This window comes from Myiozetetes cayanensis, unplaced genomic scaffold (genome assembly GCF_022539395.1).
Source record: "Myiozetetes cayanensis isolate MyiCay16 unplaced genomic scaffold, myiCay2020 scf1, whole genome shotgun sequence".
NCBI lineage: Eukaryota > Metazoa > Chordata > Aves > Passeriformes > Tyrannidae > Myiozetetes > Myiozetetes cayanensis.
Window position 1 is genome coordinate 52,271,348 of NW_026086604.1, and position 18,841 is coordinate 52,290,188.

At 39.6% G+C, this 18,841-nt stretch overlaps 1 protein-coding gene across 3 annotated transcripts in view; it reads left to right on the forward strand.

Annotated features, from left to right (window-relative positions):
• The window catches only part of LDLRAD4 (low density lipoprotein receptor class A domain containing 4), a 281,846-nt gene that overhangs the window by 27,263 nt on the left and 235,742 nt on the right, over window positions 1-18,841 (forward strand). For 2 of the 3 annotated variants that reach the window (XM_050306900.1, XM_050306923.1), the window contains exon 2: window positions 14,162-14,292. The gene's annotated coding sequence lies outside the window, so the exon portion shown is untranslated. Of the gene's footprint in view, window positions 1-14,161; window positions 14,293-18,841 lie in introns of those variants that run through there. The other variant, XM_050306906.1, reaches the window with a different exon arrangement.

The window sequence follows — 18,841 nt, forward strand, 5'->3', positions numbered from 1 at the left end:
ATAAGGTGCTGAAAAATTCAGATGCTGTTACCAGTGAATCACTTTTCATGTTTAGGTGGTTTAAAAAGTGAAGCTCCTTATGATGAAGCTCTTTAAGATGAAGCCACTTAGGAGAAGATTACTCCATGTATGTAAAACTACTTCTTTTCACCCATGTGGTTTGCTTCACTCTCTTCCTAGTGATTGTCACACCCTCAGTGTCACAGGTGACTCTGTAGAAATGGTTCACTCACTGTGTCTCAGCCAAATGGAGTTACCATTCTCTCAGCAGTCAGTGGCAACAGGTGGTAGATTTTTCCTGAGGTACCATATGCTATGAGGCAGATACTTGAAAACAGTGTAAATTATATGACATTAACTAGTTTTCAGTTCTAACAAGTTTGAATAGATACCACTTGTGCAGATGCTCTGTCATTGTCCCAGAGGAGCAATTGGTCTGTGAGGACATGTGATACAAAGCAACCAACTGAGGGCTCAGACCCCTTGCAGCTTTAGTGTTGCTTTAATCCATTAGACTCGTTCCACAGTTTTATTTTACAGGGCGTATTATGTAAACCGTGTATATTATTGGTTCTTTAGATTATTTGTGTTTTCTCTAGCTGGATGAGTAAGTATTATGCGGAAGATTTGGGAGGTTGCATAAGCTGCAGAACTTAGAAACGTGGTGAAGTATCGTGACATAGCTGATGAAGTTGTTATACCATGCTGTGCTCTGCGTGCATGAAGCTGCCTTAATGCAGCTACAAATGGGAAGATCAGGCACGTAATTGGTAAATTCCTTTGATTTCACTTTTTTAGTAAACTGTATAATTTTTCTTCTCTATCTCAAAGAAGAGTCTAGATCTTGACTTAACTGTACATTCTTGTTCCTTTCTTCCTTGAAGGGTGGAAGTTGCAACATGTGACACGTAACACAGTCTCTATCAAGTTGTATGTTACATGATATATGCATGTGTGGCATTATCTATATATTGATTACCGTAACCAAAATCATTTCACACATAGGTTTTAAGGAAACACGAATACACTTTTACTGTTTTACAGAGATACATGGAGTCAAATTAGGACACATACTGTCAAAACTGCAGAAATGTGCGCAGTTAAAATGATTGCATTTGCATTTAGCTTGATTCACTACAGATTAATAAAATGTATAAGTCATGACATGGTGGTGTGACTGTCCTGTTGGAAAAGGTCTTTGGGAGAAGAGTAGCAGGAAGTGTAGAATATATTTGATGAATGCAGAACATTTGTAATATACGCATATCAAATAATATAATATGTCAAGTGCAATACAGTGCAATGGGAATTTTTTTTATGTACTGAGATACAGTTGTGTTAAAATTTTGCATAATAGGTATACATGGGAAAAATGTAGAGTTATTGCAGACAGTTTGACAAGTATGTATATATATATTATTTTTTCCCCACAATTTTCTTTAAAAATATTTTTTGTTGCTTATTTTGCTTTCTTTATTTTGGCTTTTTATTTAACAATATTTAGTTAGACCTGTACAGTACGCATGTGAAATGATTTGTTGTCAGTGTTTCTATTATAAAGTGCATTTTGTAGCTCTTGAGCATAGTCTCATTTCTTTTAGGTAAAGTTGATTGCTTGTAGATGATGTTCAAACCACAGATTCCCACACACCTCTAAAGAGGACTCTTGGAAGAGAAACGTGTTAAGCCATAGAATCATAGAATGGTTTGGGTTGGAAGATACCTTGAAAATCATCTAGTTCCCCTCCCCTGCCATGGGCTGTGACACCTTTCACAAGACCGGTTTGCTCAAAACCCCATCCAGCCTGGTCAAGTCACAGGAGCATGTAATTCTCTGTATGGTTGAGACCTTTGTTTCTGAAATAAATTTAGGACTCTCTGAGATGGATTGGCCCTGGCTGGATACCAAGTGTCCACAAAAGCTGTTCTATCAACTCCCTTCCTCAGGTGGACAGGGGAGAGAAAATACAATGAAAGACTCATGGCTTGAGATAAAGTCAGGAAGAAATCACTCAGCAAAAAAGATTTGACTTGGGGAAATTAATTTATTACCAATCAAATCAGAGAAGGGTAATGAGATATAAAAACTAAATATTGAAATACCTTCACCGCAGCCCCTCCCTTCTTCTAGACTCCACTCCTCCTGAATTCTCTAGCTCCAAAACAGCCCTCCATCAACTTCTCCAGTGTGAGTCCTTCCCACAGACTGCAGTTCTTCACGAACTGCTTCAATATGGGTCCCTTCCCTGGGGTGCAGTCCTTCAGGAACAGGCTGCTCCAGTGTGGTTCCCTCGCAGGGTCACAGCTCCTGTGAAGCTAACCTGCTTCAGCCTGAGTTCCTCTCTCCACAGGGACACGGGTCCTGCCAGGAGCCTGCTCCAGTAAGAGCTTCAGAGAGGGTCACAGCCTTCTTTTCAGGCATCCACCTGCACCGGGCTAAGGTCCACCATGAATTGCAGGTGCAATTCACTGCCTCACCATGGCCTGCATCATGAGCTGCAGGGGAGTCTGCTCTGGTGGCTAAAACATCTCCTTCCCCTCCTTCAGTGACTGGTGTCTGCAGGGCTGTTTCTCCCACATATTCTCTTTCTGTGTCTGAAATTGCAGTTTTCTCCCCTTCTATAATACATTATCCCAGAGGTGCTACCACTGTCACTGCTGGGATCGGTCTTGGCCAGCAGTGGGTCTGTCTTGGAGCTGGCTGGAATGTTGACATGGGGGAGGTTTCTGGCAGCTTCTCAGAGAAGCCATGTCTGTAGCCCCTCTGCTGCCAAAACCTTGCCACAGAAACCCAGTGCAGACTTTTTAAAAAAATCAGTAGCTTAAAACTTTAGTTGGGAACAGGATCATAAACTGGATGGAGAAGAGATTCGGTGTATGTGTAAAGATACCTTAATTTATATTCTTCATGCTTAGTTTAGCAAGGATTAAATAATTGGCTGTCTGAAAACTGGTTGTGACTTGATACTTTTGTTTTCTGTGCCTGTGTCAGTCATAAGACAACACTGGAGTTACTTCATTATTCTAAGTGAGCATAATACTCACAGTATATTTGAGAGATTTAGGAAGGTTGAGAATTTTATATCTAGTAATCCATCTAGTGTACTGGTGTATTTATGAAGCAGGAGTATTTTTTGCCACCTGTGCATTTCCACCAGTGTGCATTCTGTTTGTATAGCACTAGATCAAAAAAATGGATCTCAGAAAACAGGTATCTTTAACACACCATCCAGGAGTGGCTATTAATTTCCACACTTTTCAGGTGTAAACCACGCTGCACTTCTGGAGGCATTTATTAGCTATTTGAAACAATATGATACATAAATTTACATTTTTAAAAGTAAAACCCATGCTTCTCACTTAGTATGGCATCAGTTAGCACTCAAATAAACATAATCTTTCTTTCTGTGAGCTTCTCTACCTGGTTTTATTTCTAGACATTACTATCCAGTGCCTTGGTACCTTGTTAGAAATAACAGGCAAAACTTCAAGGTAATAAGCAGTTACAGCTTTTTTTACTTGACAAATGAATGCTTTTTTCTGTACTCTGTCCACAGAAGATTTCTTTTGCCTCTCAGGTTCAGATCCAGCGCTGCAGCAGCATTCAGGTGGGCCAGCAGGGATTATATGAGGATTTGCTCCATGTTTTCTTTGCAGTGGCAATGTAGGGCACAGATAAGATTGATCAAAACCTATTCACTCAGGACAAGTTACTTGTATCCTGCAGGTCTCTCATGCAGCCTGCTCTTATCCTCCTCTTTGTCCCACCCTTATTCTGTCATACTTCCTTGCAGGGTTCATTTTCTAGATTAAAAAACAACAAGTGCTGTATATTTTAATCCCTTAAATCCCTTTTCTGTTCTTGTTTCATGGATGGGCTTAGCACTATTTTCTACCGATGCAATGAAACATCCTGTTGCAACCTCCCCCTGTTGGTCACTTGACAGCTCACTTTTTGCGTTCAAAACAGTGACTCCTGATCTTCTCTTGCAGGAACCCTGCTGTGACTGCTGTAATCATAGAGTCTTGAGTTCTTATTAACACAAGTGTATCCCACTTTAAAACTATGTGTATATATTTGAGTTACAGGCATTTTTTCTGCAACTGAGAAGTCTCCAAACGGTAGTGAAGCAGCTTCTCAAGCAAAGCCAGCAACAAAACTTGACTGGATGATCCTAGCAGATAAAGTAATTGGTCTGTCTGCAGTTTGAAAAATCCCACACAGGCTCTACCACCATGCTCTGACTCCTGATGTTGAAAGCAAAGAGTATTTCGTGCTCGCTTTCAGAGTTGAACCAGCTAAAGAATCTGAATCTGATAGTGAGGTTGTATTGTGAGGGCTGCTTGTGGCACATATTTGCCAAGATTACAGAACTGTTTGGCGTTGATGTGAAGCATTTAATTAGCAAATGTTTTTAGTTGAAAACATTTTTAAATTGTATAGGTAGATTGCAGGTGAAGGCTGTGATGAACGAAATGCATTACCAGTTTGCTCTGCAAATCTGTTTCTAAAATCCTACATTCTAAAATACATTTTAAGGATGAACCAAGAAGGAAGGTCCTTCTTGGCTGCCTGGAACAACCTCCTACCGTTCTTCTGCACCTGGACTACTCTTTTACATACGGTGAATGAGATTTGAATTCAAGATCAGAGGTGAGAGCCTCTTCTCCTCAAGGTGAAAGATCAAGAGTTGCTGCAAGCAGAACAGTGCATCTTGTGTGGACAGGCCCCTGGGGTGATCTCTAATGCCCAGCTGACTACCCTTGAGTCTGTGGTGGGGTCATGGGTGTCAGTGTCCTTTTATTCTGCTTCGTGTCATGGGCCTGACTAGCATCACTAGCGACGGTAACATATTGGCCAGTTGTGCAAACACATCTGGCACTTACATTCTGAATAAACCATGGTAGATGCATGGATGAGGGCTTGCTTTGGTTGTGCTGCATCTGTGCAGCAGTCTGGTATGTGAAATGATCCAATGCAACTGCTGTCTTGCCATGTGTAAAGTGCAGGATGGATAGTTCTGCTTCCCAGGGAGGCAGATATGTAAGTTCTAGGTTATGGAATCATAGAATCAGCTGGGTTGGAAAGGATGTCCGAGATCATCAAGTCCAACCCTTGATCCACTACCACCATGGTTACTAGATCGTGGCACTAAGTGCCACATCCAGTCTCATCTTAAAAACCTCCAGGGACAGGGACAGAGAATCCACCACTTCCCTGGGCAGCCCATTCCAATGCCTGATTACCCTCTCTGTAAAGATGCAGAAGTATCAGTCCTTGCGGTGAGAGCGGAGTGTGGAGATCTGGGAGCCCTAGGTGCAACTCACAGTTCCTCTAGGAGGAAATTTACTTTGTGAAGGAAGGTTTCTCTTGCACAGTTTGAGCTTTTCCCTAGCATATGGGTAGGTAGGAAGAGTTTGACAAATGTGTTATAGTTACATAAAACATGCAACATCTGACAGATATGAAAAGGGTTATAATAAATGATTCCTTTGCACTCCCTCTTCGATAAAGCTAAACAAAACGGTAATACAAAGCCCATCAGATTTTCTTTTCCATTTATGAGGTTCTTTATGTCAGTGTGGAAATTCTGGCTGTGAGCATGGGCTAACAATGGCTGAATCTATTTGAGATCGTTCTGCTAGGCAAGTACTGTGGTATTTCATATTACAGTGTTCATTCTTGTTTATTTGCCTTTGCTATTAATACCTGTGTATATGTAGGAGATCATTTCCAATATCTCATCTCCATTTCTAGTCCTGCATCTGCTATGACCCAGAGATATGAGAAGCTGCTTGAGGTTCTTTGATTTTTTTGGTCTCCTTTCTCCCCTCTTTGTCTTTCCCATTTTTAAAGCTGTACTAGTTTTCTGAGGGATAAAGTGAAGTTAAAAAAAACCAAGTAGAGTTGTATTTAGGAGCTGGGGATTATTTTGCTTTACTGGAAATATTTAGCCAAGTTAGTGGTTTGGAAATATTTTCATGAGAACTGCTGAGCTAAAAGTTACTGAGACAAAATTCCATAAAAATAACTCTGAACTCCAGTTTATAACAAAGTCATTGTTGGCAGCCTTCCGTTTAAAAACTTTCCATAGCTGCAAAAAAAGACTCACTTATGGATCCAAGTAATCTGAATTTTTTTTGCAATTATAAAAAAGTTAACATTTGGATTTGAACCCCACTGTGACTAGTTCATTTCCATTCATTTATTACTCTGTATCCTTAATAAGAATGACACCAAGGAACAGAGGATGGGAAGAGACACTTATTTCTATTTAAAATTGGTTCCGCAGGATGGAAATTTGGCAACTGACATGGAAACTAAGCAAATGTGTTTACAGAGCTTTCTGCCGTTCTGTATAATGAAACCAACAAGAAAGTTCAAATAAAGAGAGATCTTAATGATGAAGCCACACTTTGTTGAAATTTTTCTTTGTGCTGTTTTTTAGGTCTTTTTACCTTGATAGTAAACTTGATATTTGGTGTGAGATGTAATGTAAATTGAGAGTGCCAGCACCCAACTTGTGTCCTATGCTCTTCAGAGTTTCTGACCACTGTTCACACTAATGATCCAAGTACAAAGGGTCTGGAAGTGGTGATATCAAAGAAGCTGAGGGTGTTACAGATAGTACTGGGATAAATGTTAGGAGAGAATTGTAATGAGAGGAGTCATTGCAGGTTTCAGACAATAAATTTAAGGGTTGGGCTGTGGCTGCTGTTAATGCAGGAACACATGGGAGTAAGTGGAATCAGCTTCCCATCGCTAACTCCTACAAATCCTTGTCATATCTTTTCAGAATTCAGGTGGGTGTACCCACACCCTCTGTGGTGGGCTTAGCGGGAAACAGCTAGGATGGGAGATTGGAAAGACATGATTTCCTGCACCATTAACTTAATGATCAGCAAAAATGAGCCAATAGGGCGATGGATATTAGTGTATTAATCTAGTAAAGAATAGTAGCACTTTGAGTAAGATCAAGGAGAAAACTTGGGAGAAGCTGTAACTTGCTGACTCAGGATATTTTCTGAGGCTATGCAGTTGCTGGCAGTCCTACACATCTGGCAGACAGCAGGAAAATATTTTAAATTTGTTTTAATATTACTTTCTGATCCTCAGATTTAAAATAGTTATAAAATTGAATAAAGTCTTGTCTTTAATGAGGAGTTACAAGAGGAGAAATTGTTATTACTCTGCTTGTGCCACTTCTTAGTTATATATTCAGCCACATATAAAAGGGATAGGTTGGTGGTACCTTAAATTCCCTGGATGTTCAGCTTCAAAATAAGCAAGTGCTCATGGTTTGTGGTGTTTTTTTGTGTTTTTTTTTTGTGGTTTTTTTTTTTTTTAAAGTCAAAATGACATTCCTTTGTTCCCTAATATCTTGTCGGCAAAGATGCAGAATTTATCTATTACAAGGATAATATCTACTTCAGAATGCAGTTTTTACAAATGTGTTACTGGAACAAATACAAGCTCTGCAGGAAGAGTCAACTTTTCTTTTACAAAGGGAAATACCACCTTTCAAAGTAACTGAAGCTGTCTGAGAGGCTGAATGTGCAGGTGAATAAGAAAGATCTGGATGCCCTTCAGAGGTATTTGACAACATTCTGTACCAGAAAAAAACCAAGCAGCTGTGTACGAAGAAGGAGGGTCATGTCATGGGCTAATATGTGGGTAAAAGATGGGAAGAATAAGGGAAAAATAAGTGGTCCCTTTTGACAGTCACCAGAGTAGTTGGACTGGGTGATGCATTCATCATATAAAAAGTATACTGAAAAGGGGCTCCTCGATGAAGTGAGAAAGGGTGCTGATGATACTCACCTGCTCATGGTAGTAAGGTTGAAGTGAACCATGAAGAATTGGAGTAGTGCCTGACATGGCTGTGTGACTGAGTGGTGGAAGGGCAGCTAAAATTCAGTGCAGATAAATGCCAAGTGGTCTACATAGGGAAAAAAACCCCTGTGATTCTGCTAAAAAACGATGAGCTTTGAGCTAACTGTTACCATGAGTGAGTCAGTTACCAGGTTATGATAAACAGCAGTGTAAAACAGGAGCTCACTACTCTACACTGATCAGAAAAGCAAATCCAGTGCTAAGAAATACTAATAAAGGAATAGAGAATAAAGGAGGTGGCATCCTTGTTGCCACTGTGTAAGTTCGTGGCTCACCAGCATCTTGTATCATGTGCAGTTCAGGTCTCCTCAGCTCAAAAATAATATGGTGAGATGAGAAAAATTTGGAAAAAAAAAAGCATCAGTTTTAAGAGATACAGAGAGGCTTATGTACACGGGAAACAGAGATTCTTTATCCTGTGAGGAAGAGACATTGGAGGATATTCTTGAGGTCTGCAGTATTGTGAGTGGTGGGGAGAACCTGCACAGGTTCTGTTGTTCATTGTCTCTTTCAACATGGGTCTTAGAGGAGGCATCAAGTAGAATATAAGCAAACAGAAGAGAGGTGGGTCTTCTTAAAACACTGTGCCAAAGACTATTGTGTTTGCTGAAATTTGACATGAGTCCACTTTCTGACAATATGGAGTCCCAGGTTTGGTGCAAAAAAGCAGTTGTTCATGCAAAGAAAGCAAGGGACTCTCTGCCTCAGTATTGTCATCTTAGCAACAGGGCATGGTTTTCTTGCATATGCCTTTCCTAATTTTGGAGCTCGCACTGTACCTTCCTGAAACAGCAGGAATTCCGTTGAAAGCAGAGGAATAATGACAACACCAAGAGCTTTTATCTGCACCTTACTGGGTCCGGTAAGCTCAGTTTCCTTCTTACCAGAGTCACTTAGTAGCAGCATACATTATGTTCATGTTCGAAGTGCAGGCACTTGCATGTCTTTTGTATAAGTTCTGTTTGTTTTATGCCTTCACCCTCTTCCATCCCCAGTGCCTGCACTGTATTCTGAACCTTCACTTGAGATGTTGACAATCTTTGCAGCCTCATTAGGGAACCACGGGCTGGTCCCTGTTGCTTTGGCTGTCACGTCTTTGCTCCTTGTACTGTAGCTGGTCTGGGGATTTCCATTTCCTGGACCAGTTGGAGAACTGAGGTGTGCATGCGTGAGCCTCCATTGCTCACTGAATCCTGACAGGGAATGTGTGGTTTTACCTACTGACTCTCCTCACAGCACTAGGTGACCTTCGTTTGTTTCTATTCTGATGGACACTTTCTCTTTTAGGAAGTTGGTAATGTAGGTTGTTTGTGAAAAGGGCCAATACTCTTTTAGGTTGTGCAATGGCTGGTGTGATGCCTGTGTGTGATGGACTGGTGTGTAATGTTTTGCTTCTGAAACGAGAGACAAATCTGAGGATGGTCTTGAACACAGTTGCAGAGAAAGAACAAATATCAAAGTTTAATGGGAACCCAGGTTTCCTGATGGTAACTTGTTGTGCTAACAGCAGATTCATTTGTTTCCTAATTAATCAGAAGGAGTGTTCTTTTTATTTCAGCCATCTGGTGGAGAGCATGTTGTTTAGCTTCTTGCTACTGCAAATTGGAGCTACACAGGAAAAAGGATGTTTCAACTTCTGTTTTTGGCTTGTTTTTCAAGGTTGAGTCAGTATAGAGCACATTAAAACGTACAGTAATCAGTTGCAAAGTTCAGCTCTCAAGGACTGCAAAAATTTAACCTAAATTGTTCTTCCTGGAAGGACAAGATGATGATATTGATGATTTAATTGCTTATTTTTACTTGTTTTATTCCATGTAATCAATTGTCAAGACAAAAGCAAAATTTCCTTAGTGAACTGCAGAACTATTCTAGGATACCAAATTTGTTACCACTTTGTAGAGAACATTCAATGTTGCTTTTACATTTCTTCTTTGGATTAATGTCAAAAGCATATTGCCTGTCAAACAATTTGTTGTTGAGTGTGCCATTAGCTTGCTAACTCCTCGCAAGGATTTTAAAACATTGCATTTTTTTTCCCCTCCAGAAGTCCCTTTAGCGCAGCCTTTCTTTGGAAGCTATATTGTTCTTGTGGAATATTTTCCAAGGAGCAGTCTGTCCCTATGCGATGTTTACTGTATTTTTGCCTTGCAGCCAGCAGATTTTAGTACAAACTTGCCTGGGGGTGGCCTTGTCCTATTTTCCTCTTAGATGGTTCTGGCATTTATAGAGCTTGGGAGATCGTGCTTCTGAATTTTCCAGTCTGAAGAGCTCGAGCCAAAACAGCAGGGGAGATAGCAAACCTGTACGTTGTTTGGCTTACGGCAGCTGGGCCTGTTTTTCCTTTGACCTAAAGCAATGGCAGCTTTTCTTGGGTTTTGTGTGGAGGAGGGGGGAAGTAAAGAAGAGGAAAGCTACGTGAGGAAAACTGCTTTATCTCTGTGCTTGGAAAAAGCAAGCCTTACCCCCACCCTCCATCCAACAATCCCTCTTTTTCCACCCCTAGCAAAGGTGACTCCAAGCTACTTTTACATTGCATGTAGAGATTGCTTTAGTTGGTTTGTGAATGCTGACTATTCATAGGAGAAGACACTGTGCTTTGTTTTAGCGTTGCATTAGGACTTTTGCAAAACAAACTCTTTCTATGTTGCAGTACCATAGTGCTTTCAGAGTGCACTTTTTTATTAGAGGACCGGCATCTTTGCAGTTTTCAGTGACATTTGATAGCTTCCCACCAGCGTGTATTTTCTCCCTTATGTCTTGGCCACTGAAAAAAATACTCTTGTGAAGTAGGGCCCAGAGTCTCCACTGGGGAATGAACTGTGGTGAATGATTGTGGGAAAACATGAAATACCCTGTAGATGGATGGCTCAGAGAACATAACAAGTCTTCTGGTTTGACCTTGTGCTTGAAGAGCCCTTCTTGTCTGTAAACACTGTCTCTGAAGTCATCCCTGCTACATGAGGTTTTCTGTGGAAATACATTTCAGTGTTGCTGCCTTTGACGTGTTCTAGTCTTATATTTATCAGCAGATGTTTCCGTTAAGTTTTGCGTTTATATAACAGAAATATTTAGTTGTGTCACAGAGTGAATTTTTTCTTAGAGAAATGGGTTTGCATGTGATTGTCGGAATCCTGAGCTTATGAATTCCAGCAGCATGGAGAGTTCCCTAAAAAGTTTGTGAGAATGACAGAAGGTGTTGAGGCTTAGTTAGTACATGTTTGAAGTGCAACACAAAAGAACACACAGCGTGTGTGTGCCAAGAATTTCCAAGGAACTCCCAGTGATTAAACCAAATTAAAAAATATCATATCTCTGAAGATTGATGGGATTACTGTTTGTATGTCTGCACTAGTGTGGGACAAACGGGGGACAGATCCTGAGCCCTCCTCAAGCTGAACATACAGGGAAAGAAAAGATTTCATGCTTCTCTATGTTTTAATGTTTTCTCCCTTTATGTTACCACATAGTTTTTCCTTATAGATATGTGTGGATCTTCATGATGCCTGTTGTAGGTGAAACTATTGTTTCTGCTGTAGTTCTGGCAAGGGGTGACAGTGCAGAAGCTACCTAGCTGCTCCTTTTGTGAGGAAGCTGTTGACCAGTTTCACAGCGCAAATTCTTACCCAGAATAAGAATTTTCTTAATTGGCAGCTTTGATGAATTTGCCTTCTCCTCTCTTGTCCCCATTTGCAACTCTCTGAGTTGGTCAGTCATATACCTAGATCATATTTCATCCTAAAGGGAACATTATTTGGACCTGTAAACAGATGCAAGGAGAACGTTAGCGCAGGTGCACGTTAGCCTAGAGCTTTCTCTTTGGGATAGGAAGGGTTAGCAGAAAGTTGGTGCTGTAGAACCAGCATCTCCAGTCTGCCTTGGCTGAGCATTGTGAATGCCTCAGGCTGTCAGAGTGGGACAGGAAGGAGCTGAGCCTTTAAAAAAATATGTTGGCTTCAAAATCATTAGGTATTACGTAGACAAGTAGTCCAAATTTGCCTAACTGTTCTATATTTGTTTTCCTCTCTTCTTTCCATTCAGCACGTCCAAGTTGCAGTATGAGGCTTTCTTTCCTTCACAGATCAGTTTGTTACTAGTTGCCTGACTGAAACATCCTCATGTTGCAAGTTTTGTTCTTTGTGCATAGGGAGTTGGTTTAAATTAGATACATCAAAAAATAAATCATATTCCATTCTGATGTGATAATTTACCTAATTTTCCTCTTATAATCACCTTTTTTCAGTTTTTTTTTGTCTATCATGAACTTTTTCTACTTTTTTTTGTGTTTTGTTCTACAAATCTCCGTAGTGAATTGTCTTCCTCTTTTTCAATGGCTGTCCAAATTCTGAAGGCAAAACACAAAGGACTGTGTTTCCTCTTGGACTTTAGTACCACTCCTCATCTTACTTTGTCACTAAACAGAATGATTCCTATAATTTGTCTTCTGATATTTAATACTTCTGTTGCCCTTAGGATAGATTTTCTTTCAATGTTAAACTTACTCACGTAGGCTGTGATCATGACTTACTAATTTCTCTCTTCTTTTAATGTTCTCAAGAATGTCTTCCTTAACGTTAGGTAGCAGATCTGATAGATTTTTTGCTGGTATTAATTGCTGCATAACCAAGTGCCCTTGAAAGTCAGTTATGTAAATGAACAGCCTTGAGCTGGCCATAAGAGTGAAGCTGGCTTGAGTTTTAATTTAATAATTGAGGAATTGGAACATAAAATGGTCCTTTAAATCTAAAATAGGATAGAGTCATGTTCTTTATTAGACAAATTCTAATTGCATGAACTACATCAGCAGTTTTAACATTTAGTTTAAATTGATCACTTTGCATGCAGGTGAGCTCTTTAGATGGTTATTATTAGGAAAAAGCCCTGCATTCGGTTGCCTGAGGTAATTTTAGTTGAGTATTTTGAAAGAAATTACTGGTTTGTTGTGGCTTTAAAATAACAAGTAGAGTCTTTCTTGGAATATATTCTTTACATCTGTTTTTTTCCTTTCTTAAGTTAGCAATCATAGAAGTTACTGTAAAAATTCCTATATTTTTTCCTGAATATGCATCATACATGAATCTCTTGCCTTATTAAGATAAGTACATGAGTTCTGGACAGTGGAGGGCAGGTACATCATGTATGTCCCTTTGGGCAAGAGTTATTTACTGTTACATACAGTATATGCAAAAACTGGTGGATGCGACGTTATTTGCAAATACAGGCTTGGCAAACCTCCTCTGGAATTCGGAAAGGGTTTTCCAGCTCGACTTAGTCATTTTTTCCCAAATGTCTTGGCATAACTGATCACTCAGGAGTGACATATGGTAGAAACATGCTCTAAGGGACAAGTCTCCCGGATGGCGCACAGCACCACACAAGATAGACAGATGGTGGCTTATTCAACCTTGGAAAAAGTTTAATCCTACATATTGGCACGTCAGCCTGGGTACTGAGAGAGAGGCACACACATGCCTGTGAAATCTGAGGCAAAGCTTTTGTGAGTTTGCTTGCTGTTACTGAAAGAGCTAGAAAGATTGAGCTGATACTATACTGCATGAGTATCTGCAAATTAACAGGCTCAACGTGCTATCCAGAAAAAGTGATGTTCTTTAGAAAAATGGAAATCCCAGAGGTAGCAGAACAGTGCAGAGGATAAAATTTGCTGAACTTTTCACAGCTGTTTCTAGACTAAAACATGTTTATTCAATAAAGTTGGTGAGGACTTGCCTAAACTTATTCACCAGTAGCTGTTGAACAATTGAAGTGTCTAATAGGAGAAGGGGTTTTTGTTTTTCATGTTTTTCATGGTTTTACTTCTGTTTCAGGGCTTGGTACAGGTTTTGTGAAGTGTATTACCACTTCACAGCACAGAAACTGTAACTTTTCTCTTAGATAGGTTCAAACAAAAAGTTACTAATTCCCCGATGGTAAGTTTAAATTTATAGCAGAAAATGGAAACTGTACATTGCAGGTTTGGTTTTTTGGTTTGTTTTTGTTTTTTAATAATAATAAGAAATCAGACCTTTCACTCTAATATCTTTGTGTTTAAGACAGTGAAGAGAGAGATAGAATATCTGACATGGAGATATAAATATGCTTTGAATTCTTTCTGGAAACCAGGTAGTGGTTGATTGATTGATTGATTGATTGATTGATTGAATGAACTTCTGGAGTCACAGCTGTGTTCAGTAAGGGTTTTGAAAATACTGACCCACTGAGAAGATAAAGAATTACTTGCCAAACTTTTCCCCCACTTTCTTTTTATTGTAGATCACACTCAATATTCAAAACTAGAAGGAAAAGGAAGAATCCTCAGACTCTCTGGACTTCAAGGATATCATTATGTTGTATTGGATGAACTTAAACTAGACAAGACTTCTTTCTGAAACACTTCGAGAAAGGTAAATATGGTTCAAACAAGCTAATCTTTTGCCAGTAGAGGAATAGTTTGGTCAAATTAATCACATTCTAATAGCATTTCAGCCATACTGTACCACAACATCATATTTGAGATGTTGATGTGTTTGTATAGATACATATCCATATTTGTAGCTGTAACTAAACCTTTCTAGTAATTTTTAGATGTTGGAAGATTTTGACTTGTCAACCCTTGTGTATTTTGTGGAAATATACTTGTTTCAAGCAATTCTTAGGTGAAAGAGGTAGAGAAGGAAGAAGGGAGAGAAATGAGATGCCTACAGTAGCCAGCATATTGGTAATTACTTGCATGGATATGGAAGACCCAATTAATGTTTCTGTTCTACCTCATGAGAAGAATTACTTGAAAATGAGATCCTAGTCAGTGAACTATTACATCAAATGGCTTAAGCAGCATAGATTGACACATACATTTAAAATACAGTGTGGTTTGGGAGAGACAGAAGGAGCTGCACAGACAGAGACTAATTCAGTAAACTATTCAGGATATGCACTTAAGAAGTAAGAGATGTCAAATTCTTGCTTTCAGCTGAGGGTGCTCTTGTGTAGTATAAAGATATGCTTATTTTTGGGCTAGCATAAACAAAGATTCACTCTTCCTGTGGATGTGAGTAACCTTTCAGGTATCTAATTTTTGTCACCATTTTCTTCCTTTTACTGTGCATCGTTGTGAGAAATGGTGACCATGGCATGGCCAACCTGAAGGCCCACAGTAATTGCTATAGAACTAGTGTGCTTTTTCAGTTTTATCTTTTTCTAGTTATTGTAAGACTTAGTAAATAAAAATTTTAATAATTCTATTCTGTGCTCAATTGCACAGTCAGAAAAATGTGACCGACATCAGTTTGCTCTCTGTCTAGACCCTCGTAGAGTTTCTTACACCCTGCACAGAAGCAGTGAGTGTTTTGGTGGCCCATCTTACCCTCTGAGACGGAGTCCTACCTTGGTGTCAGGAAACATGCCTGTGGGCCTTCCAGACATCATACTTTTGTGTGAGAGAGAACTACAGTCTGATGAGATGATTAAAATTCTTCAGATTCACAGCTTTTTGACCCAGATCTAAAGTTCAGACTCAGAAATACTTCAGTCCCTTGAAATTTTAGGTCATGCTTCATAGAATTGCTGCTTTCATAATTTATAGGCTGAGCGTGATCCTATCATTGTTGGATTGCTGAACGTCAGAGTGTGTGAATCGGCCATCTGCTGTCAGGGCTGAGTCTTGCATCTCCCTGGCCAGTGACAGTGGTGGTCATTAAACCATGAGGAGACTCTGTCAGATGGGAATGGTTCAAGGGAACAACATGGCTGTGTCCAAAAAAGGCCACTCCTGCTTACTCGTAGTAATGACATTTAGAGGACTGAAATGGAGAAAGAGAAGTTCTATTAGAGGAGTAGAGACTTCGTGAAGACAAGAGATGTGAAAGGCTTGGGTGTTAATCCTGGAACCAGATGAGGAATAGAGAAACTGTCTGCATAGGAGAAAAGCAAACTTCAAGATCTGGAAGAGCAGCTGCATGGAGTCCTTGGGTCACTGACCTAAGAGTGGTAAGGAAGCAGATGTAAAATGCATGTAGGTAGCCTCATTTTATTTTGTCTAGGGTTGCGTACCTTGTACACTTCCCAAGTGGAGAGTGGTTTGGTATTTTGGAACTCGTATGAAGCTTGTTCATGTTTTGGTTCAACCAACAAATGTCCTGGAAACCCAGCATACCTGCAAGGTTAGATCCTTGTGTTAAACTTGCTGTGAAATCTGGGCAGGATGTGAGTTAGCACTAATGATGGGATCCTGGGCCATCTTGCTCTGCTAGGTCTTGTTTCTTTGGAGATACAGTAATCAATACCAAAGAAAAGTAATGCAGAAACTAAGAAAAATATTTAACTGGAAATATCTGATCCAAACCAGTGGAGACCACAGATGGTTGAGAAAGGCCAGACACAACTGTATGTGCTCTGGTGGGGATTTTGCTGTGCTAGTTCATGCAAATTGCTGCTGGGCTATTGAGAGTGATTCTGAAGGTAAGATTGAGCTGAAACTTTAAAAATCAGGACTAAGACATCTTGCTTCACACCTCATGGAATATATTTAGGCTTTATTAGTTGCTGATGCTTCAAAAATGTACTCTCAACAGGTGTAGCCAAACAGGAGGAAAGAACAATTTAAAAATCCTTGTGTACGCGGTAATCCGGTGGTAGGAAAGTGTGAAGTTGTAATTGTCTTCTATATTCCCCCCCCTCCATGTTGGGAGAATTATTTTTAGATACTAATTTCTAATTTAGTCTTTAGTCTCCTTTCTTTCTCCTCCTCCCCCCCAAAAAAATCCCCTCAGACTCAGATGGTTTAAAAATGATACCATGCAGAGTTGATGTAACCATGTGTAGGTTGTGCGGCTGGAGGTGTGATGCACTCTCTTAAAATCCTAAATGCAGGTAAAGCTGAAAATGGCTGCGTTCACTTTTATGCTGTCTGTCCCCTTTTGTTCTCTCTCCCTCCCCCTTCTGCTTGTGCTCACTTGCTCTCTCTTTAGTATAACGCAGTTGAACAGCAGTGAAGTGTAAAATGTGCTTTTGCCAAGGTCAGTTTCTTGTGATTACTCGCCTGTGGCAACTTATGCCAGTTGCAACAGACTGAGTCTCAGCAGTCCACAAAGTCACACTGGTGCTTATGCAGAGGACACCCAGTGTAGGTTATAGTAACCGTAGTCTGGAATAGCTTGCAGTGCTGCTGAATTTTAGCTGCTTTATTTAACTCTTCCGATCTAGCTTGCGCTTGCTTCAGTGGTTTGGAGTCTGCTGCATGATACGCTAGGCTGTCCTGTACTCTGGAGACCCTTCTGGAAGATTTTGGGTAGATTAAATTCTTGTTGTTAGGGGTTGTTTCTCTTTCTTATGGTGGATTGCTCAAATTTCAGGAATTATTCATAAATGAAGAGAAGGTAAAATAAAGCATCATGGACACATGCATTTTTTTTTTTGTGATTGGCTTGCTTTGGGAGAAAGTTGTATCAAATACTGGCCTGTTGACATTGACACAAGAGAAACTGTATATGTACATAGTAAGAAGTATTATGGAAAAATATAAGAAGTAGTTTTAAAGCAAAAATTTAAAAGATGATGATTTACGGTCTTGGTACCATCCTTAAAAATGTTGTACACATTCATAAACACCAGATAATTTTTTGTTTAAAAGCTGAAAATAATTTTGACTCCTGTGACAGGAGAATGAATGTGAGATTCCAGAACATTTGTTTTAGGAGATAAGATTTGTTCGATCCCATTTTGTTGTGTACATGGAAGTGGAAGTGATAGGGACCTCCACTTTCATTCTACTTTCTTACATATGAGCAAACATATCCCTTTGTGGAAAAATGTTATATTTAGAACAGAAAAGCAAGGACTTCCTGTGTTGTTGGCTTATTTGTACTATCAACAATATATATGATGTTAAATTCATTCTGGAAATACTTACTTTTGAAATAAACATTTGACTCTTGAGCTGCGTGATAGTGACTTTGAGGTTACCTATCCATCACTACTGATGAGTAGAGAGGCAGTAAAGAATTCTGGATGATCAGCTGAAGGGTAGAGCTGAACTTGGGTGACCTCTGAAATTCAGTTAAGTCCAAAATTTCATTGCTTAAAACTGATTATGCATTTGATTAATTTTGAACATGTATTGCTGTATTAAGCACTACTCTCTCATGTTTGCTTTGGAGTGATTCCTGAGCACAAGTAAAATAATGGCTCAGCAAGTCGAGTCTTGATCCTATAAACACCCTTGCACAAAGCACACACCTGTTGTACTTAGTGAAACTCCCCACAAAACGAGGTGAGGATTCAGAATTCAAGTAATTTGAAGCTCCTCATGAGGGCTTAATCCTGTATTTTCTGTTTAGTCTTGCTTTCAGGTTTACAAGAAGTATTTTTTATCAAGGAATATGTTACTTGTTGCTTTTTTGCCTACGTGGAAGACAGTTAAATTAATATTTTCTTTCAAGAGTGACATTTGCTTGTTTGGTTTTCATAACCTGAATATATGTTTCTATTGCTATTCCAGACCCTATTCCTTTGCTTTTAATAACATTTGTATTGGCCCAGCTCTTACGGAAGAATATGCTGTGAGAGCTGTGTTCAGACTTTGTGACGACTGATCTCTGTACTGCCTTTTAAGTTGGAAATTTATGGTGGAGGTGGATTTATGGTGGTGATACTGTGTGTCTATACTGTGGTATAAAGGCCTGTAGTACTTAGAGTGTAAGTGTTGTCTTCTAATTGTTAGAGCAACAGTGGAAATGAACGTTCCCTGTAGGAGGAAGCAGCTGTACTAGAAGAAGCTGGTCTTCAGTCAGCTGAGAAATGAGCAAATGGGTGTTCTAGGGTGGGATAGTATAGAAAAGCTGCATTGTCTGTGCTCCCCAGAACCTGTCACATTAATTTCCTTTTATCTTAAGGAACTTGAGGAAAGGAAAGAACTATTCAGGCACCGAAGGTTTTTTTTTTGAACATTCCTAATGA